Source organism: Anas platyrhynchos, chromosome 6 (assembly GCF_047663525.1).
Source record: "Anas platyrhynchos isolate ZD024472 breed Pekin duck chromosome 6, IASCAAS_PekinDuck_T2T, whole genome shotgun sequence".
NCBI lineage: Eukaryota > Metazoa > Chordata > Aves > Anseriformes > Anatidae > Anas > Anas platyrhynchos.
The window spans coordinates 4,349,778-4,373,176 of NC_092592.1; the positions used below are offsets into that span (position 1 = coordinate 4,349,778).

Sequence of the window (23,399 nt, forward strand, 5' to 3'; positions counted from 1 at the left end):
CCACAAAGATGCTTCCAGTTAGATGAGGCTTGAGCGAGATCCAGGCTGTTTGCACAGCTGGGACAATGCACTGGCTTCATCTGCAGTGAAAGGTCTTATCTCCTGGAGGACCTCCTCTGGGATCATGCAGATCCTGTTGGTGTTTCTGCAAACCTTTTTACAGCTGGCAGGCACAGGGAGCACACAGGGTGCTGGGGCACTTGTGATTTCTCAGAGCTGTCGCAATTCATTGGAGTCCCGTGACTGTGTGCAGGGCTGGGTGCAGGGGGTGAGCTGGGAGCTGCCCGGAACAGATCGGTCAGCCACAGCGTTAGGAGGTTGCAAAACTGGTGTAGGGTCAAAGTACAGTCACGTGTTAAAATACAAAAGCGTGACATATTTCCTAATGCACTTCTGAAAGAGGAGCAGCAGAGGAGGCTTTCAGCTGAGTTTTCAGATGACTCGGGATTGCTGGCAGGCAGCGTGTAATCATTGTTTTTGCTAGGGATTTAAAATAAACCTTTGCTCTTGCACACGTATTCAAGGAGGCTGAAATTAGCTCCTTTGGAGGAAAGATTTCTTGTTTGGGTATCATGGTTTGGCCTAAAAGCAGGTAGAGGCTTTTTTTTTTTTTTTTTTTTTTTTTTTAAACACTAAACAGAAATGTGTTTTCCTCCGGACGTTGCTCTGTGAGTCACACGAATGACACAGTGTTCCTCTCTGGAAACTCAGTTGCTGGAGCTGATGAGGGTTTGGAGCTGGTGAGAATTCCAGGAACACCCTTGGTGGCTGATACACCTAAATACTTAACCCAGCATTTCGGGAAGTTAGTTTAAAAAGTTGACTTAAAATTCTATTAAGTATTTAGTAACGCTTGTAATGTATATCAGAACCCCATTAAGGTAAATTTAATGAGATTTCTTCAGTTTCAAAAGCAAATGTCCACCCAGCTGCTTTGCATACAGAAGGAGTAATGGCTGTTATTGCCTTAATACAGAAGAAATAGTCTTGGGTTTTCCTCTATATCATCTTTACTACTCAGTTTATTTATTTTTTTTGTCCGCTACACTTTTTTTTTTTTACAGACCTGTTTAAGATCACATTATATCAAACAGAAATACACACATCCACTGGTTGAAAACCCTCAGAAGGGTGGATAACTGATGGCCAGAACAGATTGCTTCCAGAGATGAGGATTTGACCTTATTAATGTGCTTCATTTCTGGGTCATAAAGCAAATGTGCTGAAAGATCATCCGTCAAAGCTGTTAAAAACTTACCAACATCCTCAACTCTGTATTTTCTTTACAAAGGCATTTCAGTGTAGGAAAAGTGGTTTAAAAAACAGCTCGGAGCTAGAAGAAGTAATAAGGTTGAGGACACAAGACTTGTTGCATTCACAGCGATTCTGGAGAGATCTGTGTTACGGATTGCACAGTGAGTTTACTATAAACTAGGTCACTTCATTTGAAGGTGAAAGTGTTGAAGTGGAGTAATAAACACCAATTTTAAAGTGGTGTAGGTTGTTCAGCATATCGTGATACTAAATGCTGAATGAAGGAGGGGATTTGGTTCTCATAGCAAACAGTAATTCAGTGCAGTAGTTGGTACTTCATTTCAAATAAGCACCTAGTCACACAGTAGTTAAAAGCAAAAAGCTTTGTCTTGAAGTGAATGGGCTTTATGTCCCAAATCATTAAAACAGTGCATTCAACAATAACGTGAGGGCTCGCTTTTAAAAGTGTTTTGAAGCAAACAGAGCTGTTTGTTTTCTTTTAATGGTCATATGGCATGTTTTTGCTGATATGTTGCATCAGTGACCAGAATCAGATTACTCGAGGGGGGAAGAATGCTTAAAAGGTTTTTGGGATACTTTCTCTGTGGAGTATGTGTGGTGAATGTAGGGATTTATATTGTTCAAGTGTAGTGATCTGAATGTGACCTTTGGTAGGTGTTGATCCTAGAAATAAGGAATCAGGCTTTGAACTCACACCAGCTTTTGCATTGTGCTGGTATCAGCCATTGGTAGCCAGCAAGAAATGTGCCATCATGCTGGGCCATGTAAAACGCTTCCTGAAAAGGCAAGAGTGTAGCTCCTTCATGAAAGCTCTGCTTTGGAAGGAGTGCTGTTTAGCAATTTAAGGGGAGAGGAATGCTTTGCTTTAAAAACTGTTGCCTGTTCTATGACTTACCTTCCTCCAGAGGTGTGAGCAGGTAAAGCTACTTCATTTTTTTCAGTTGCTTTTTTTTAGGTTTTGGGTTTGTTTCTCTTCTCATCTCTGGCTTAGGCTACTCAGTCTTCCTTTCCTCTTTTTGCACAAAAGCATTATTACAGCTCTGCTTTTTGTTCCCTTCAGCCCAGCTGGAGGTAACTCCATGATGATGAATGTCACACCTCTGTAAGCTTGCAGATCCCTTGTATTTCAAGTGGTGTGGTGGTCATCAGCATGCTCATCCCACATCAATATGATTTTACTCTGACTTTTTGCTTTTAAGACTTGGGCAGATATAACCTTTCGGGCCAAGGAAGGGCTTGGTAGTAATTATTTCTTTGAAGTGTCAGCAATCAACCTCAAATCAAGCATTCTGTAACACATGTTGCGTGCTGATTAGAAAAGAAGCAAGTAGCCCCATCCTCTGTGGCTATCTATCTTCAGGCATTTTTATAGTGATCATTGTCCCCGTCTTGAAGCACAGTGTGGGAAGGTAGAGGTGAAGCAGAGCAACAGCTGCTTTAACTGAAAACATTACTCACAGATGTGTAGTCCTATAGAAGGAAAATGGTGCAACTACTTCAGGCTGTCCTCTGTTTTAGTCCTTTGCCTAAATATGTCCTGGCCAAAGTGTATAGGAGAGGGGAAAAGAAAAAGAAAAAATAATAAAAGCACTCCCCACCCCCTTTGTAAGTACTTTGGAAAAGTTAAGTGTATTTCTTTTTATTTGTTTAGGGCTGCACGTGGTATTAAGCTGTATCTGCCTGGACACATACACTATTTAAATGTGTAAGGATTAAACATGTATAAAAGGTGTTCCCAAAGCTCACTTTTAATTACTTGTAATACTCACCAAACTGTCCTCTCTTTTCCCTCTGGCCCCACCTCATTCATGGGAAAACAGGGCTGGCTTTGCTGTGTGCCCTCAGGTCTCTGAACCCGTACAGTTGTGGGCTGCCAGGAAAATTAAACATGCACAGATAGGATCTACAGGAATAATAAAGAGCATTTTTGTCAAATATGAGCACATTTTTTGTTAAAAGTGATTTATTACGTTGGCCTCTGTCCCATTAGGTGTGTATCGGCCCAAGGTAGACATGGGTGTCACTTAGACAACGTGGCCTGGACTGTGTCTTCTAATTACTCCTTGGATTCGTCTCATGTATGCTCAGTGGGAGAAAATTTACAGAACTGGTGCTGATAGGGTTTGATCTAAGAAGCCTGCAGGTAATTCCACTCAGAATCCCTCTAAGGAAGTGGGACGAGGTTGGGCAGATGGATCTGTGGAGTGCTTTGGTACTAAATTACTAAAGGACTCCTGGAAGCAAGGCATCCTGATGCCTTTTTGAAAATGTAGGTTGACGTTCAGAGTCCTTCACCAGAACCTTCTCGCAGTCCCTTTCCTCGCTGGAGTCTGAAGATTAGTGACAAACCTGTGGGCTTTATAGGAGCTGATGGTGAAGGCATTGTAGCATTTGTTAGGGAAAAGAACTGATGGGCTGTGGGTTTCTGGTTGCTTTGCTTTAACAAAGTAGTAGGAGCTTTTATTTTTTTTAAGGGTAGGGCTTAACATCTGGTATTTATATATTGGGAAAGGAATCCTTCCTCCCAGCGCTGACTCCTTTGAGTTGGCAGAGGAATTTCTTGGGTCTTTAGCAAAATGACTTGGAGGTGAGGCGGTGTGGGGCTCCCCATGGCAGCCCAGACGCCTGTGGTGCTCCTGCTGCTGGGGAGCCGTGAGTGGAGCGTGGTGGCAGCACGGAGGAGGGCAGGTTTCATGCTACCTGTCAGCCAGCAGTCCATAAGCTGTGTCTTAAATGGATACCGAGCCTTTCCGTGGTGGATGATCCTATTCATGTTTCTGATACAACCGCCCCTTCTCATCTCAAACCTCTTTTGGATGGAGAGCTTTAATCTGTAAGCTTTCTAATATGTTTATAGTGATGAATTGAATGTTTTTCTTTAAGCTTGGCTTTTGAGAAAGAAACTAAAACACCTATTAGAAAGCTTACAGATTAAAGTGGTTCATCTGTGTGTGTATAAACGTGTTTACACACTGAACAGCTACTCCAGGCATTGATTTTTTTTTTGGTGTGCATATATACACACACACACACATACAGACATATATACTGTACCTTTTAAGCTAGGATGGAATAAGCAAGTTCTGAGGCACTCTTTTCTGTTAAAAATCTCAAGTGACGCTGTGCCTACTTCATTTGTGGGGTTGATCTGGTTGTGCAGACTGAGGCAGGAAGGCAGGTGATGACAAAACATGGTCTTACCAAATACCAGCTTAAAGCACTGTCAAGTGAATCATTAACAAAAGGTTCCAGTAAACACTGCTGAAGAGGTTTCAGATCCCTAGAATTCCCTTTTCCAGGAGGTAAGCGAAGTTATTTGCAGTTCTTTATTTAGCTTGTGGGTTGCTTGCTGGCATGTCTTTTGTACTGGTGCTGTGGAGTTAAGTATGGGAGAGAAACCTCCTCCCCTCTGCATGCAGAATCCAGCCTGTGGGAGCATCTCAAGCTGATACCAGGAGAGGGAGACGGGGTGGGGGGTGGAACCACAGCATTCCAGGCTTCTCAGTCAGATTAGTTCATCCACTGCAGTTGTGCTGTGAGAGCCATAGGTGGGCAATGCTTTTAAGGCCCCTGAGCAAGAAATTAGCGCTCTGTAGGTTTGGGCGTAGAGAGAAATCAGTGTTTCACTCCCTGTTTGTTGAAATAGCTTGAGGCCACGAGGAGTTTTGCAGCAAACGGTATCAAAGATGCGTGGTTATCCACAAACAGCCAAGTGCTCTGTGCCTGTTGCTGTTGTGGGTAGTGGGGAACAGGTTCTTGAACCCACCGGCCTGGAAGTGGGCTGCTGTGCTCATGGCAGGGTTTCTCCCCTCTGGCAAGAGCAGCTGCACGGCAGCTGATGAATCCAATCAGCTTCTGCCACAGTGGCATTACTCAGCTGCCCGTAAGTACTGTAACTCATTAATGAAGTTTAATTTTAAATGGGCTAATGGCTGATCGGCTGATTTGACGAGTGGCTTTGTTTCCTGGAAACCAGGTGGACTGTGATTTGAGCATGTTACTTTGAGCTGTGAAGATGCTGTGCCTTGCCATGCTTAACTCCACACCACAGTCTTGTCTGACTTCTCTTTTGCAGGCATTTAAGAAAGATTTCTTCAACACATTTGTTACTACTTATCTATTGAGTTTTGTCTGCATTTGCTTTAAATCTGGTTGATGGCATTTCCAGTAAGCTTATTTTGATCAAATAACTTGAAGTATTGGCAGTATGTAACATATGAAAACACATTACGTGGAGGAGAGTAAAAGTAGCCTCCTTTATGATGTTTGCAGCTGCTAGAACGAAAGAAAGAGGGTTTAGTTCAGGAAGGACTTAATCTGCTCTCGTTGCCTGCATTCAAAAGCAGAACTGCAAGCTCACAACTAAGCTCTGAGCTCCCTGCATCGACATGGGAGTTTTTCCTCACGCTCCCCAAGCTGCGTCCCTTCCGGGTGTTGAACTCACAACCTAGCTCTCTCGTGCCAAGGATCAGTCTGGTTGTACAAGGAGATTTCCACTTTTCTCCACCTGGCCCTAATAAGACTTCTCAAAGCCCAGCTCAGAAACCTGGGCCTCACTTTGTCGTGGTTCTGCTCGAGTGGGCAGCCGAGCTCCACCACAGCCGCTCTCTCACTCCCCCTCCTCAAAGGGGAATGGGGAGAAAATATGTGAAAAGGGCTCAAAGGTTGAGATAAGGACGAGAAAATCACAAGAATAATCAGTAATTATTGTAACGGGCAAAACAGACTCGGCATAAGGAGATAGTAAGATTTATTGCCTATTACTAACAAGCTAGAGAAGTGAGAAACAAAGGAAAGAAGCCAAAAGCACCTCCCCCCCCATCCACCCTCTTCCACCTCCGCAGCGCAGGGGAATGGGGGAATGGGGGTTATGGTCAGTCTACAGCACTTCTTCTCTGCCGCTCCTTCTCGGTCACTCTCGTCCCCTGTGCTGTGGGGTCCCACCCACGGGATGCAGTCCTTGACGAACTGATCCGGCGTGGGCTTCCCACAGGCAGCAGCTCTTCCAGAGCTGCTCCAGATATGGGTCCGTACCACGGGGTCCATCCCTCAGGAGAAAACTGCTCCAACCTGGCTCCCCCACGGGCAGCAGCTCCTGCCAGGTCACCTGCTCCTGTGTGGTCTCCTCTCCACGGGCTACAGGTCCAGCCCGGAATCTGCTCCGGCAGGGGTCTTCCACAGGCAGCAGCCTCCATCGGTGCAGGGCCACCTGCTCCACCGTGGTCTCCTCCACGGGCTGCAGCGTGGAACTCTGCTCCACCGTGGTACTCCATGGGCTGCAGGGGGACATTCTGCTTCACCATGGGCCTCACCACAGGCCGCAGGGGACTTCTGCTCCGGCGCCTGGAGCACCTCTCCCCCTCCTTCTGCACTGACCTTGGTGCCTGCAAGGCCGTTCCTCCCTCCTCTCACTCTCCCAGCTGCTGTGTGGCGCAGCTTTTTTTTCCCTGTCTTAAATATGCTCTCACAGAGGCACAAAACAACATCGCTTATTGGGTCAGCTCTGGAAAACAATGGGGCCCTTCCCAAACATGGGGCAGCTTCTAGATCCTTCTCACAGAAACCACCCTTATGGCCCCCTGCTACCAAAACACATTTAAAAGCAACCCAAAGCAAAAAGCCTGCTCCATGCTGTTCCACATGGCTAAAAGCTTTGCGCAGCCTGTGCTCTGTATCCTGGCTTGCCATCAGCTACGAAGGTTCAAAACTGCTCTTGCTGCACAGGAAAGTGCCTTTTTGCTTGGCTAGCTTTATAGGGTGGCTGCACGCTGTCCTTCTAAAGCAGGTTTTTTTAAAGCTGTCCCACCACGTGAGGGGAGAACTCAGGAGTCACAGTTTGTGTGTGTTGTGTGTAATACCAGCTGCTTGGAGGAGGAGATAAATTCAAACCTAGGGTTACCTCCTTGTTGGGACTGTGGCTGCCTTAGGAGCTGCTTCACAAAGGAGAAAACTTCCTCGCCCTCCTCTTTGCCACACGTTCACGTGTCCCCCCGCCAAGTGAGTCTCCAGCACCCCTGAATTAATACACGAACCTTTCTCCTTTGACTTTTAGGGACAAGAGGCGCCCATCGGGATTTCATCTGGTTTATGTGAGCTGCAGCAGGAGGCCAGGAGAGTGCTTGGATAAGTCCTTTGGATAAGCAGGTAGCCATACTCAGTAACACTCAGTTACTCAGTGTTATTCAGTCACACTCAGTTACTGTGTTCAGTAACAGCTGTCTTGGACACGGGACCTGGAAGACGGGAAAGGAAGAAAGCCCGGTTTCTGCTATCTTGAGCTGTGTGTTCTGGGGCAGCACTTGAGGAGCATATCCACAGCCCCTTGTGTGCTTGCTGCAGGGCCATAGTAAAAGTTTGCCAGGAAAACTGCCCTGGTGGAGTGCTCAGTTGTCTCCAGATGCTCTCTGCAGCTGCCCGCATGGCGGAGAGGCTGGGGGAAATGACTCCGGTTAAAAATAGGAAGGTTAGGAAACTTGAGCTATGGTTTCAACATACATGTATGTAATGTAGAGCCGAGCTGCTCCAACAACTCACTGCTGCCACCGAAAGGGCTTGCTTCTGCTTGTGTGACTGCGCAGTGAGCCTGCTGAGCTGCCTCGCCCAGCAGCAAACCCAGCCAGGAAAAAAGGCGTTTTCCACCATGCAATCACACAAGCACAACAGAGGAGGGTGTGTGTGTGTGTGTGGAGGGGGGGGGGGAATCTGGTTGCCTGCAAGAGAAGGATTGTTTAGCTCTGCTGGAACAGGTAACCTGAGTTCAGGTGAGCAGCTTGAATGCTTTGCATTGGTAATGTCAGCGTGGTGTAAAATCAGAGCTACAGGGTGCATGCTGCTGCTTCGAGCTGGGGCCCAGCTCAGTCAGAGTAGCTGATGTAAATTAAGAGCAAAGTCTTAAAGAGACTTACTTTGCTGTTTGAAGTTTTCGTGTTCCGATAGTTCACGGAGGGGGATTTGGTTTATCTGAGTAGTTTTTAAAACACATGAAAAGTGCTGGGGCTTTACTATCGTTTACTAAATGTGCTTTGCTTGGTATCATACTTTTAAGAGCCTTTATTTTGCATTAGTTATGTGAAGTGTTGGGTGGAAGCTAATCAGCAGACTATCCCATGGCAAATATATTGTGTGTTGTAGGTTGCGTGCTTTTTAGGAAGCAGCCATTACGTCGGCAGCTCTTCACTCTTTGTTTATTACTAGTCCTTGCAGTTATCTCTGGTTCTCGTAACTTTGTCTGGATATATTTTGCACTGCCTTCCCTGAACCAGGGACAAAAGCCAGTCTAACAGTTTTCTTTTCTAGAAAGTTTGTTTTCTGATGCTTTTTTTGGTGTGTGTTTTTGTTGTTGTTAGTTGCTTCTTTGTTTTAGTCTGTGTTGGTCTCGAAAATAGTGTGATTTCTCAAGATGCTCTTTGGTTCAGCAGAGTTCCTGCTGTTGTAGCACTCCCAGCCAGGTCTTAATAACCCATGAAATGCCCTGTGATGTGCCAAATTAAGGAGATATTCGGGGGCATTTCAGGTGCTTGGTTCAGCAAGTGTGCTGCATCAAGTGCTCCCTGCACGTGACATGGGCAAAAACCAGCATTTATTTCAGCATAACTAGGTAATACTTAGCTATGTAATATTTAGACCAGAAAACCTGTAACATAGCACTTTGCCTGGGCAAATGACTTGAAGAAAAATAGCACTTACTCTTTTCAGGAGGCCTTTTACATATGGCAGTAGACAAAAGCCTTTCTCTGGAGCATAATGAAATTCTGTATTGAGTCAAATTGCAGTTCTGTGTTCAAAAGTGAATTTTAAGAACTGAAGTTACTCTTTAAGCCTCTAGGTGAGTTCTAGAGACAAGTGTTTAGTTATTATCAGTTAAACTTCAAAATGATTAAGGATGCTTTCTCCCTTGATAGTGGGCGGCTTCTCATAACCAGCAGTAAAAATTACTTGGTTCTAGCAATACATACAATATTTTTTTTTTCTTGTAAATTGGAAAGATCCCTTTAGCAGGCAAACAATTTTTCTATCGGTAACGATGCTGATGTTGTTATAGTTAGTTAATTTTTAAAAACTGGGAGGTTTAACTCAGTTAAACCCAGTTTATTTATAGCAAGAAAGCTTTGGGATTGGTGGTATTAAGCAGTCCAGATGAGGAGGATTTACTAGGAAGATCACACCAGCTAGTTAGTTTTGGTGCCTCTTTGATTTCAATTTCTTAATCTTCCTTTTTTTTTTTTTAATAATTTCTAACTCCTGTGTTTTCAATTGTTTTTTGTTTTTTTTTCCTTTTAATCCCAGACATGTGCTTTTCTTCGGGGACATTGGCTTGTCCCCAAACTAGTCACACCCTGCCTAAATCCTTAGCAATTTCATGGCATTGTTCAGCCCTCTGCATGTGTTTGTACAGTATTTAGGTTAGAATAGCAAAGATCTGACTTGGGCAAGCCTCAAGAAACTTTCCCTCTGCAACTGTACTAACACAAGAACGGGGGGCTGCTTCAGATGATGCGGGTGTCTCTGGTCCTGGTAAGCCCTGAAGAGGAAATAATCTTGCAAATTCAAAACGAGAACTCAAAGCAACTTTCAGCTGCATTAGTTTCTTTGTTTTTATGGTTCTCCTTGCACAGCTTATGCTTTTTGAAGCTCCAACTCTTTGCAAGGGACTGGATTTTAGTTAAATGAAAAAGCTTTTCCAGGGAGGGTAGAGTAATTCCTCACAGCACAAGAGAACACGTTGCCCCTGTTCTGCTTTCTGAGCTACTAAGCTTACATAAACAACCCTCTCCCAAACCATAAATATATTTAATTGAAAAAAATATAGCTCCCCGTGTAATAAAAGTCTGACCCTTTAGCAAAGGGACTATTTGCAAACACTTTCTGGGTGTGCAGTAGCCTGCTTTTTTTCTACTGGTGAGGGAAAGGTGGGAAAAGAACTGATCCAATAATTCCAGGTTACTTGAAACTAAATCCACTCAGAATTAGATTTATATGTGAAAAAAAGTAACACAGGCTTAGACTTTTGTTGATGTTTAATGTTCTGTAACAGTCTTCGTGGGCATAATTAAACCATCAGTGCAGGAGTGATGTCAGAGGAGTTTATGCTGAGTGATTACAGAGCCTGCTGTGGCTTTCACTTCAATGCAGTCTGAGCTAATTGATGAACAGGGACATAATTTATTTACAGTGCTCAGGATGCTTTCAGGTTGGTTCTCCTTCTTTTGAAAACCCTTGAACGGTGGGAAGGAGGAGGTGGCTGGTGGTGTTGGCTGAGAATTGTGGGCCTGGGCTGTTTTTACTGTTGGTCACAAAGTTGTCTAAGATATTCTGCCTCTTCTCTTAGGTGATGGTTCTGCATTGCCCTAGTTTTATCATCCTCTCTTATTTCTCACAAGCCTATTGACCTTTAATCTGGAGCGTGGGCTGCTCGCTTGGGGAGGTAATGACACCTAGGTCTGAAACAAGCTGCAGAGGAAGGGGAAAGAAGGGAAGAATGAGTGGATGCTACTGTTGATTCAAAGAAAAATTAGGGAAAATCTTCCGTGGGCATGAGTACACGCTTTGTTTAGGGCTCATTTTGGGATGGATACTGTCTTCCTGATTTTGTTAGATTCCACTGTAATGCAGTACAGTTTGCTCTTCTGATGAACCACGGGTCTGTACCAAAAAATCTGACTCTATGTAAAGCTTTGAAGCATGTTTTGGAATAGGAGGAGTTCCTGTTTAGAAGTCCCATTCAAAGTAGGTAAGCAAAAGTTGGGGTTTTCTTTTTTCTTTTTTTTTTTTTGGCACTCCATATGAAAACACATACTCAGAAATCTCTTAGGGTATGAAGATGACTTTCAGTTCTGTTGAGCCTGTGAATAATGAGGGAGGAGGCAGCCACAGGCTGATTGTGTGGCTTGGGGTTTTCCCCATGCTTTGGGCAGGCCTGCTATTTCTGGAGCTGCAGCAGGGCCCCGCTGTTCTTTATAGCCCTGTATGGAGGGAAAGAGTAGCATGGGATCCCTTAAAGACTTGCACGCTGCTGGCTTGGATCTTTGTACATTGTGTCCTGTCCCAGAGAAGCTGCTCCTACAGCTTAGCATAGTCTTCATCCCGAACTCCTTTGTCTGGCTGCCAGTTAAAAGCCACCTCAAAGTCTGCTTTGCAAATAGGGAGTGGTAAAAAGAAGATCTGAAAACACTGTTAGCCCATGTTTTAACTTTGAAGGTGAAAGGCTGTTTCTAAGTAGAGATGCAGTTAGTTTTCATGAGAGATCTGGGAGATGCCAGCCACCCGTAGTTTTAAAGCTGCCGTGCCTTTGAATAGTAACTGAAGCAGGGAGATTTCTGCAATATCTTGTGTATCTCTTTCAGTGTGGATCATGAAGGTGAATCCAAATGCAACAGTTGTTAGGATAAAACTCCCTTACCCGCTAACTGACCCCGAGGTTTGTGCCCTCTGTTAGGGGACGTAAGTCCCGTTGTCATCAATGATCTGCGCAGCACCTACAATACCAGTGCCTACTACTTGTGTAAGTGTAGCCATTTATATTTTATGTCTTTGCCTGCTCTTCATAACTTACTTAACGAAGAACAGAAGGAAGTTGGTTACTTGGCAAAACCAGACTTTTATTGAAGCAGTGAAATACAAGTTTCCTGATTTTGTCCTGGCGCTGTGCTCTATTTGACTGTGCTCTCCTCCATGCTAGTCATGCCACATTTTCCCAGGATCTTTACTGCTTAATGCTTTCTAAACATTATCCTTCCTCATTACTGATCCAGAAAACAAGGAGAGCCTTTAGAGCTTCTCTTCACAACCCATCTCCTGTAGATCTCGTTGTGCCCTCTGGGCAGGGCAAGAAATCCATCTGAGACAGACAGAGTGCGATATCCTCCTGGTCTGCTGTAGCCGCTGGCTTTCCTGGCCCGGGATCAGTGGTTGCCCTTAACTCTTGACTCGCATGGTGCTGTGCATGGCAAATCCTACACGTGAGACAAGATCAGTTGCGTGCCCGTGCTGCGAATTAACTGGTGTGGTTCACGTGCCGTCTGTTATGTTTGCTGTTCACCTGTACTCAGTGGAAGATGGTGTTTTATTCTTGGGCCATTGCTGTGAGCAACTGTGCGCCGATGCGTTGAATGGTGAGCCCAGAGGTACCATCCTGCGTTTGTCGGTGTTACCCTGTACTCTGACTCTGAGATGCTGCCAGGATTTTGTCATTTGGCTGCCAAGGAATGATTCAGATTGGCACTGTTTTTTCTCAGAATCAAATTAAAACAAGTGCCTGCATTGTTTCACTGGTGATGTGAAATAAAACCTGTAATAAGACTTTTTTTTTCTTTTTTTTCAATGCTGTTGTGGTACAACTTGGGTTGGCATGCATATTTCATCAGGATTTATGCTGTGATACTTTCATCCTCTTGCCCACATGAAGTGTTTGTGAATGTAGGTATTTTTGGAGCCAGTGGAGGTTTTGGAGTGCCTAAGGATAGATAATAATATACTTGCTTTTAAAAGCAAATTTTGTATGCATTTACGTTCTGTGCAATCTTCACAAGTGCAGCTCCACCCTCACCCCCATAAAAACCACCCAAACCAAAAAAAAAAACATAACCACCAACCCTTGAACAAACCCCAGATGCAAATTACTGATGGTTTAATATCTCTTGGTATGAAGACTTTACAGTACCTGATCTTATCACTTCCAAAGCAGTACATTTTTTTCATTAGTAGCCTGATCAGCTTTTGAAAGGTCTGTACAAGCCGTACATGAGAAGCACTGGCAGCGCCAGAGGACTGCTTGTGAATTTTCATCACCTTTCTGCATGGGAGATTATTTTTTTAATGACCTCTTTTTAAAATGCCGTCGGATGCTGTTGGACATCTCTACTGAGCGCATCCTCCGATTGTTCACCCGAGGGAGGGGCTTATTCCACTCAGCCTTTTGCATCTTGCTGCTGAAGGAGCATTGCTCTCTCCAACACGGCTGCTGCTTTATCTCCTCTGCTATTGATCTTTGTTGCTGAGGCTGTTTCCAACTGTACCCCTCTTTACTTGCCATCTCCCTTCCTTTCCCACAAGTCAGCGGAGCTGCAGCTTTGCAGTAGGCACCGACCTGCCTGGGAGAGGGGAGCATCCCCTCTTTTCCTCTATTTTTATTTCTATCCCCTCATTCCTCTGTTTTTGGGCTGCACCTTGCTGGTGTTACTGCCTTGCTTTTGTTAACACCTTGCTAATCTGAGCCTCACCCGTCTGCCTGCAGAAAGCTATGGCATCCGTGTGACCACAAATTCTTCCTCCTCTCCCTCCCTTTCGTCTCCTTCACTGTCAGTTATTTGGGTTCGTCTTCCTGGGTTTCTGCTGTTCTTTTGCTGCTGTAGTTTTGCAGGTCTTGTTCTCCTTTTCAAGGGTGGATGCAGCTTTTCGGTTTCTAAACCAACTGAAATTGTCCAAGTGGTTGGATTTGTTCACTGCAAGCAGTGCACAGGTGGAGAGCACTGCACAGCAAATCTCGGGGAGCTACAGCTGCCAGCTTGGTAAAGCACGTACACCGTGATGTAGTCCGGAGGCACTTAGGTGGCAGTGGATCATGAAAGTGACATTATGGCTAATGCTGTGCTGCGAGATGTTAACTCTTCCCCCCAAATGCACAATTTAATGAAAGGAGGCAGGTTGTTGAGGGTTTTACAATAGGCTTCATAGCCAGCAGCTCAGTTTGCCTTCTTTTGGCTCAATTTAAAACATTTAGCCTAGTTAGCAAAGTTCTCTAGTGGGTGCCCCCTCATGCTAGTGGCCGATCACAGCACTCTGGACCTGATCTTTCCATCCTTTCTGTGGCAGGAGGGAGGTATTGTATGACTGACCATCTCGAGAATGAGGATCACCCTGCCTGAGGCACTCCTTGGGGTCACGACTGTAATTGCTGGGTAGCCAATGGACATCTCTGTGAAGATATTAGGAAAACGTGATGCAGCCGTGTTTCTTACACCCCTAGTGTGGTGCTGCGATGGGGAAAGAGAGAGGTAATTCAGTGTCTGCAGGAGGAACTTACTTCTGAGGCTTTCAGTCTGTTGAAATATGATTTCCAAAACAGTTAGATAACAAGATGCAAATTTCTTATTTTTCCTTCTCTCTCTGTGTTCATTTTTGGTGACTGGAGTTGCTTGTAACTTTGACAATATGCTGAACAGTTCATTTGAAAAAAAATGTGTGTGTTTTGTGGACTTTGAACCTCCTTCAGTACTTTCAAGTTGGTTGTCTTGGCAATTGTTTGACTGATACCTTGTAGCACACACACTTGCTGCCAGTGCTGATAAAAGTGTCTTTAAGCATTGTTTTGTGTTCTTAAAATACGTGACAATTAAAGTTGTTAGGAACGCTTAACATTTTGGGGAGGAAGGTTGCATGTTTTGTTTTTTTGGGTTCGATGCTGAATTGTAAAGAAGACTTAAGTAAGGTCATCCCAGTGCCCTGGTGTGGCAGGATAAGCTATCTGACTTACTGGGAGCAACCGAGAATGGCTGAGAATTGATGGCCTTAAGATCTGGAGTCCAATGCAGAGAGAAAGCCACTTGGCAGCGATGGGGGAGGAATATCTCTGGTTTGTGAAGTCTCACGTATCCATCTGTTGCATAGCGTGTCACGCTTGGTAGCAGCAGCAGTCCTGAAATACCAAACAAGAATCCTGCATTTAACTGCATTTTACTTAATTAAGCCAGGGACACTTAACTCAGGGAACACAGCTGGTGTGAGCTGCTCTCCCTTCCTGGCACTCCTCCTTGCTTTCGAGGGAAGAGATGGTGCACAGCCCAGCTTGGGCGGGGAGAGGACGCATCTCTCCAGATGCACTGGAGTTTGCTGAATGAACGTGAATGTGGTTTTGCCATCAAGCCGAATGCAGACAGTGGCTGATCAGGAGATTTGGCATCGATGTGACTGGCAGCAAAGACAGTAAGGAATGTGGCTGAAATTTGGCAAGTGAGCTATGAGATACTTTCCTTGCTCGTAGCATTAACTGCAAAAGGAAGATGCCAGGGCAGTTTTTCTGAATTTACAGTAGGTCTGGCTCTAGCAAGACAAGTTCCCATCATTAAGATTTGATTGCCAACAAGTTACTGGTATAAAAATGCCTTTTTTTTCCTAGCCTTTCCCAGGTTTCTGGTTGTTCTTGGCCAGCTGAGAAAGAACAGTCTCCCTCTCCTTCTGCCTACAGAGACGTCTTCCATATTTAATCATCTGCTGTGGGTGCAACCCTGAACAGATTATTACTGGATAGAGAAGGAACATGTGTCCAAACATCAGGCTAGGAAATGCCAGAAATGATGTTGAATATATTTTGTTTTCTTTCAGACCAGGGATTAGTATGTGTTATCTGAAATTAAATTAATAAAGACAACCCCAAGAATTGTTTTGCAAAGGTAACAGCATTGGAAATGCATTATGTTGATGGTGTACCTTTTGGGTGGGCTTGTGAATAGTAACAGCTGAAACGCAGACAACAGCAGCTTGCATGAAGATGTACTATTTTTATTTCAGCTCTTGGGGCTTAGAGTCTTTTTGATCTGGTTTTGTTCTGCTGGACTTCAGAAGTATTATATTTAAAATTAAATATATTTCTAATGGAATATAAAAACATATTATTCTAGGCTTGGCTTCTAAGCACAGAAACTCAGTTTTCTTTGTGTTAGTGGCAAGTCAGGGGAAGGCAGTTTGGAGAAAGCAACTGTTGTGGTCTGGAATGCCGTCTAGTACATGTCCAATAACAAACCCAAATGTTAATAGATACGACAGTTGATTTAAGCCTTCAGTGACTGAGGCTATATTTCTGCTGTACTCTCTGCTGGTTTTCATTTTACAAAAGATGCTGGAGTATGCATTTTAGAGGCACATTGCCATCAGTCACAAGACTGTTCTGAGTTTCCCTAGGCAAAACTTCCCTTTCTCCCTTTCTGATGTATGGTGTGCTTTTTTAAAATTTTATTTTATTTTTATTTTATTTTCTTGCAACTACTTGAATTCCCAGAGGCTCACCGCAAAACTGGCTCTCTAACAATAAATTACTTTCAGGTATTCAAAGTAGGCAAAAAAAAAAAAAGCCAACCCAAACCACCTCAACTTGGTTAATCAAATCAAAACGCAGAACACATCACAAGTATTTTATCTCTTCCTTCTTCTTATTTCCATCCTTCTGCCCTGTTCCATGCTCTGCTCATTTCTGTACCTTCTGGGGAAATGATGCTTTTTCTGCCTTCTTTAGTGTTTTATCTGTTTTCCCTCCAAGGTCTTCTGTTGCCCCTATATAAACAAAAAGGGGTTTGGATAATGGCAAGAGGAAGGCAAGTATCGTTTCGTGTGTTTTAGCAATGGAGTTAGCTCAGAGGTTGCATGAGGACATGGGGCTCTATTTCTAGCTCTGCCCTGTCTCTGCCTGACCCAGATCCCACACTGTAACATGGATGTGTGCTTAGCTGCTACGGAGATGAGGGCCAGAGCCTGCTGCTGCCCGAGTGTGGATCCAGCAATACTTTGGGTTGCTTCTGTCCTGCACATACGCCAGGTTTGAGTCCAGTGCGTGGCATGGGATCCGTCGCGGCTTTGCTTTCCTGTAGCATAGAAGTGACTGGGGTAGTACGTGGCTTAAGTACTGCTATAGAAGGCTTTGCTGAAGAATTAAGGATCGCAGTGTTTTTGTGATTTTGGTAAGCTAGGCTTACCTACGTGTGAGTGTCAGTGACAACCTGCTGGTATTTTCATGTACCCCTTTGCAGGTAGAGGGCTGAATGGTACAAAACCACTTTTCCTCAAGAACAGAGTTGCAAAATTGAGTTCTTAGATGTTGAATATAATTTGTTTTGTTTTTCCTGTGCAAAGTCACTATTTGGGGAGGCTGCTCTTTGCCTTTTCCTTGCACAGAACGACAAGCATGCAGGGTGGGGGGGCAGGGCTGGAAGGGGGTAGGTTTCCTTTTACAGCTGTTCAAAAAAAGTTAATACCACTTCTACTGTAGGTGTGGCTTTACTTCAGAATTCAGACATCAGGACTGTGGCATGTTAGCACGAAATGACAGCTACATTTGAATCAGCTTGAAAGCCCCTAGCTGTTCCTGCAGGTACCAGCTGGCATTCTGGTCCCGTTGCCTGACTCATTGCTGTAAGGAGACTTTTTGGTCTGAAATAATTCTTCAAAACTTAAACCAAAGCCAGGACCTACCCCCTCCCCACCCCCCTCCTTTCCACCCCTGCATCACTCAAAACAGGATTTCCGTAGTACCAAAACAAAAGCCCTGCTTAGTAACTGCTCAGATAATGAAATTGCTGGTCAGGTGAAACCCTCTCGTGAGTGTTTGCTGGTTTCCATAACTACTTCACAGCAGAAGAAAGAAGAAGGAGGAGGAATAAAGTTGAGCGAGGAGATCTAGGGCTATGAAGAAGCACAGAGCAAGGCTTCCCTGTTCATCAGGTTTGGAGGAAAAAATGTCTCTGTGATTGAGCAGTGTGTGTGTATATATGTTTGTATATTCCTATATATGGGCACCATATGGGTGATGTGTTTTTGTAACAGTCTTGAAGATATTCACTAGCAGTGTTTCTTACCTGAAGATAAGTTGTTTGGTTATTGGGATTCAGCACCACTACATTTGTTTTGAGATCCTTGCTGCTGAGCTCTGGGGTTGAGTTTGGAGCTGTTATGCTGAGATCTCTGCCTGTAAGTGAATTTTTATTGCTCTGCTTTTTTAAATTACAGTGTTTTCCATCTGGGACTGACCTTGGAAACCTTAGAGCTCTGTGAAACTCGTGTACCCTTCTGTGCCTTCATTTTATATTTACAGGTATCTCCTATCAGCAAATATTTGTATTTACAGCACAAAGCCAATTTTATTGTAACATTCTAAAATGCCAAAAGTCTCTTGCTTGTCGGTATTGTAGCTTCATGCAGGGGGCACACTCTGGTTTGGGGGCAAGGACATCTCAGAAAGAGGGAGACAATTCAGCACATTGTTTGAGAGCTCTTCTTAGTGATATCCAGCGCATAATTTGTGGCAGACATAAATTTTTCTTTGCAGATTGGCATTCAGAGGCACTTCGCAGGTACAGGACATCCAGTTACGGAGGTGTGGGAGCGCTGTTGTCAGTGGTGACAAAATTCCTGTAGAGAGGTGACTGCAGACGTGACTCACACCCTGCTGTTACGAACAGTTTGTGTTGTGCTGTGAAGCTTCAGGATGAGAGATCCCAACTTTCATCTGGATTATTTGGTGTCTGTGTAACTTCTGCCTGCTGGTGTTTTTTTGGATTTCACCTATGTGTTGCTTTCTAAAGCATTAAAACTTCAGTCATTACAGCACTTGATTTTCTCCTGCTTGCTTGTGTGCAAATATCATCAATGTGTATCTCAGTATTATTTTTCAACAGAAAATGTTTCATTATTTTGTCTTCACGTAGCGCTTACTTATCCCCAGACATAGCTTGTTTTAACAATGCTTTTTGCTAAAGGCTTTATCATTTCAACTTTTTAGAGATGCTTAGGGATGATACACAGTTTTGCAGCTAAAATGCACCTACTGCATGTGAAAGGATTTGAAAATCTCGGCTCCTTGGAGCTAGTTGCAGTTTCTGAAATGGCTGGTTATTTCACTGATTTCTATAGTGACTGTTGCCTTGGCAGCAAAGGTCCTCACTTAAAGAATAAAAGCACTGTGCAAACATGAGGAAGGCATGATTTCATTTGGGAAGACTGATCTAGCTTCACCTTTTCCAACACCATCCCTCCCTTCCTGTAAATACTGCTATTTCCTTTTCCCTACCTACTTCCACCCAGAGCTTTCTTCATTTGGGTTTCAGAGGACTTCAGGAGGGAATCAGGGATGAACAACTGTTGGTCTTTTTTTTGCTGTTTTCATCTCATCAGTGTTAACGATGAGAAATATTTTTTTTGTGCTGCCAGTTTAGAGGTAATAGGGAGCAAGCCAGCTTTGGGAAGGAGACGACTGCTCTCTGGACCATGCAGCCATCCCCCACAAAGTCTGCCTTCCCAGGGATGTCCGTCACTTACTCAGCAGTCAACTGGCAGGCTTTGAAACTAAAATTGAAATTGTGACACCCAACGTGAGTGCTTAGTTATTCTCCAACCAGACCTAGAGGCAGAAAATTGCGGGTTCTTCTGCACCTTGGCCACCAGGTCAAGTACAGAGGTATAGTCAGCTGCTGATTTGATTGCAGGAAGATCCTGCTCTTTAATCGAAGAGGTGGGTACTTACCAGTTCAACTGCATCAGTTGAACTTCCAGTTCAACTCTAATGCTCAACTGCATCTCCTAAAAACCATGCAAAAGATAAGGGATCTTATTCTGTGAGGTTTCCCAGTCCTCTCTCAAATACTTGTGCAACCTGGCATAGCCACGGTTATGGTACTGCAACCTCTGTGTAGCCAGGTTGAAGCGGTGGGGGGAGATACTTCACTTGCAGTGCTACCGGTCGTGAAATTGGAAAAGGATCTGAAGCTTTTGAGTTAGGACTTCAATATTCACTGGGAATATGGAGGAAAAGTTGTGTAAACATGAGAAGGTGGGGACTAGAGACCTTGCTCGAGTTACTTCATCTTGCTCAGTCTTGTGATGAGTGTTTTGAGAAGACTGGTTTTGTCCCGTGTCATTATTATTACGATGCAATCAGCGTTATTATGATAATCATTCTTATTTATAATTTGTTATCAGGTACAGGCTCCTTATTGAAGCAGATCTGCTGCAGATGCAAGGAGCATTTTAGTTGCCTGGCCTGAGCTCATGGCCCATGTCAGAGCTGGGAAGGCGCGGGTGTGTGCCGGTCATCTTGCAAGCCTGAGCCCTTTGACGTGGCCCTGCAGGGCCGATGCCCATCTGCACCTTCTGTGGACAGGAAAAACATTATGTGGAAGCAGTGGGGATAGCTGTTAGTCTCCTGAGCTGCTTCTGCAAACCTCATCTGATCGAGCTTTCAGAATGCATGATTGAAAATGGGAGGTATTTTTGATGTGACAAGCTGGGAATTGTTGGTAAAGAAGCTTTTTTTCTTCCTCCTCCTCTGTTAGGCAAGCTATGAAATGAAGGCTTGAATAATAAACATTGATTAGAACTTTTAGCTGTTCTTCCTTGTTTTAACTTTCAAAATGAGTCCGTGGTCTGCATCCTCAGCAGAGTATTTTCTTTCCTCTCAGCCTTCCTCCTGTGAGTATCAATTACTCCAACTTCACGGAAGGTGCTTGGTGGTGATTTACTCACCCATGATGTGACAGCAGCAGGCTGGGATCACACCCAGCGGGTGCTGAACTTGTGCTCCCAGAACCATCATTTGTGAGGTCTGAGGATTTCTGCTCCTTCACTCCTTGTGGAGCCCGATGCTGTCAGTGTCTGTCTGCAGAGGGTGAGACCCAGATTTCTAACAGGGATGAAAGTGTATGTCTGTGTGTATATGAGATAGGATTCTTCATTTTTACAGCCAGTGAAGCCTCTTAGGAAAAATGCTTTTACACTCTATAACGACACAAACAAAGGATTTGAGCAATCTTTATTCTTCTGCATGGTATCTCTTAAAGGCAGTATTGATGGTGAGCTTAAAGAATAAAGCATATACAGGTTTCTGAACTGATTGTGTGGTGTTTTCGTTATTTTTTTTTTTAAACAATATTGCAAAGTCCCACAGTTTTACTGCAAGGCTCACACATTTACACATTTTCCTATTTCTCATAAAGCTGCCAGGCCAGGTATCATAGGAGCATATTATGTTTTTTGTTCTAGTATCAGGGCAGCATTTACAGCTGGCAACAGATTTTAATTTTTAGACTCCATGTAGAAATCATCTAAAAATCTACTGGTTCTGCCCAGGTGAGAAGAGATGAATGTATAATAAGTAATGAGATGTAATTTGAAGGTTGGCTGCATTTTCTTGAGCAGTGATAAATACGGTTCTTTTGCATTGTAATCATCATGTGAGGGATCCTTTAGCAAGCAGAAGGCTTGCAATGTGTTGACAAGGGCTGGACAGAAAAGCCATGTGTAAGGATGATAATAGTTCAAGATGCTCTTTCCTTCTTTGTAGCTTTCTGAGTGTTTGGGAAACTAGATTGCAGTCCCGCCAGCTTTCAAAATTAATAAGCCTTAATATTGCCCCACCTTGTGGTGTGTGCAGCGTGCTTCAACACCCCAAATCCATGCTGAATTTGTAAAGCAAAACTTGCAGAGGCAGTTGATGTAGCTGTTCAGTGGCACAGGGAAATGACGTCCAGCTGCAGGACAGAGCCAAGGTGTTATAACTGGATTCAAACATGAGTAACCTAGGCTCTTACTGCCATATCAAGAGTGTCACATAAATGATGCCCCCCTCAAAAACAGCAAGCACCTGGACTGCTATAGAAAAGTCTGTCAGTATGAGCTGTGAGTTTGATGCAGAGCATTTTCTGGTGCTACATTCATGGATTTCAGCCAGGTTATCAGTCCCAGGACACATGTAAAAGAGTACATGCATTTTATGAAAGTGACATGCTCTCTGTATAGACGCAGATTCCCTGTGAATTACTGGTACATCACCTGAGACAGAAATATCATGGACATCAAAAAGGTGATAGTGGCAGGGAGTAAGGGTATGGGTTCATGCTTGAGCTTCGTGCTGCAGCTGGTACTGGATCCAGGGTTTCGTGTGCCCCGCAATAATGCGAGTACATCGAGTACATCGCAGACTGGTGCAATGGATCTACTAAAAAATCTACTCCTTTGGTGAAAGCCTTGTCAGAGTTGGTAATGTGGGTTAACATGCATAATTCAATCAATCCTGGTTTTCCATGTTCAGAGCTCTGTAACTAAACACCGATTTGCTAAACACAACTTGAATAATGAAGTGATCTGTGTCTAAAGGCCTTTCTCGGTACCATCCCACTGTAAAATGAAAGAAGGAAAACAGACCTGTATCCTTTCTTCCTATGTTTTAAAATAGCATGGTATTCGCAATGGAGAATATTTATCTTCATCCCTGTTTGCTTCATGTATTTCGTGTGCATGCCTGGCATGAGCACTAAGTTAGAGGTGGTGTACCCAAAGTGTTACGAGCCCTTTGTCCAAAGCTTTTTCTTCTATTAATCACCACACCTAGGTGATTCCATAGAGAAGGTTAAAAAATATATATGTTTCTTGCTTAATTTAGACGAGTAGGTCAAAAAAATATGTTTATATGCTGCATAGTCAAGTTTTGCAAAGGAACATAGGTCTGTATCTGTTTTGCACCTTTTATATTCAAATCTTGCCAGTATTATAGATCATTTTGTTTTCCCTGAGTGGAAGCACTGTTCCATGTGACAAAACACAAACATACTTCTGTAGTTTGTAAGAAGCTAAAAATACTCTTCAGGCTGATAAAGGCACAATATGACTTCGGGAAATGCAAAGCAGCTTTTTCCTGTGCCGTTACTTTCTTTAGGTCACTTGGTGTTTATGATACCATGGTCTTCTGCAGGAGAGACTCCGATAAAATGGGAGCAAAATCAAATAGTTGGGAAGGAAGCCTGGCAGGCTTGTCAGTGGGATGGCAAGCTGGTGATAGGAGTACTCAATGTTTTTTTCTCTGCTCTGGAGGGGACTGTGTTTTGTGTAAGTATTTCACTTCTGGGTGTTTGCTGTTGGTATACCCTGCTGCGTCATTGTTGCATCGTGCTGAGGATTTTGCTGCCCATGTCGTAGAAATGCAGTAAGAGATTCTAGCAAGTAACATCTATTTTGCTGTAAATGTTGTAATTGAACAGCTTTTCCAAGCTTCTTCTAATTTTTCCTAATTAACTGGATGCAGAAGGTTTTTACAGTTCCTTTTTTTCCAGTACCTCCTCCTCCCCCCCTCTTGCAGTTTCACTTTCATTTCTCATAGAGTCGTAGAGCTCGGGTTGGGAGGAACCTCAGAGGCCTCTGGTTCCAAGCCCCTGCCATAGGCAGAAACACCACCCACTAGATCAGGTTGCTCAGGGCCTTGTTCAACCTGGCCTTAAACACCTCCAGGGATGGGGCATCCACAACCTCTCCGGGCAACCTTTGCCAGTGCCTCACCACCCTCTGAGGGAAGAATTTCCTCCTAGCATCTAATCTAAATCTCCCCTCCCACAGGCGCCCCTCTGGGCTGCAAACGTGCACTGCTGGCTCAT

At 44.0% G+C, this 23,399-nt stretch overlaps 1 protein-coding gene across 13 annotated transcripts in view; it reads left to right on the forward strand.

The window, feature by feature from the left end:
• SGMS1 (sphingomyelin synthase 1) overlaps positions 1-23,399 on the forward strand; it is an 84,939-nt gene that overhangs the window by 44,924 nt on the left and 16,616 nt on the right. For 5 of the 13 annotated variants that reach the window (XM_013097300.5, XM_072040274.1, XM_027460677.3 and 2 more), the window contains one exon: positions 7,328-7,419. The exons of 4 other annotated variants lie outside the window; for them this stretch is intronic. The gene's annotated coding sequence lies outside the window, so the exon portion shown is untranslated. Of the gene's footprint in view, positions 1-7,327; positions 7,420-7,829; positions 8,037-17,569; positions 17,704-17,988; positions 18,074-22,836; positions 22,858-23,399 lie in introns of those variants that run through there. 4 more of the 13 variants (XM_072040276.1, XM_005017315.6, XM_005017312.6 and 1 more) reach the window with 4 other exon arrangements.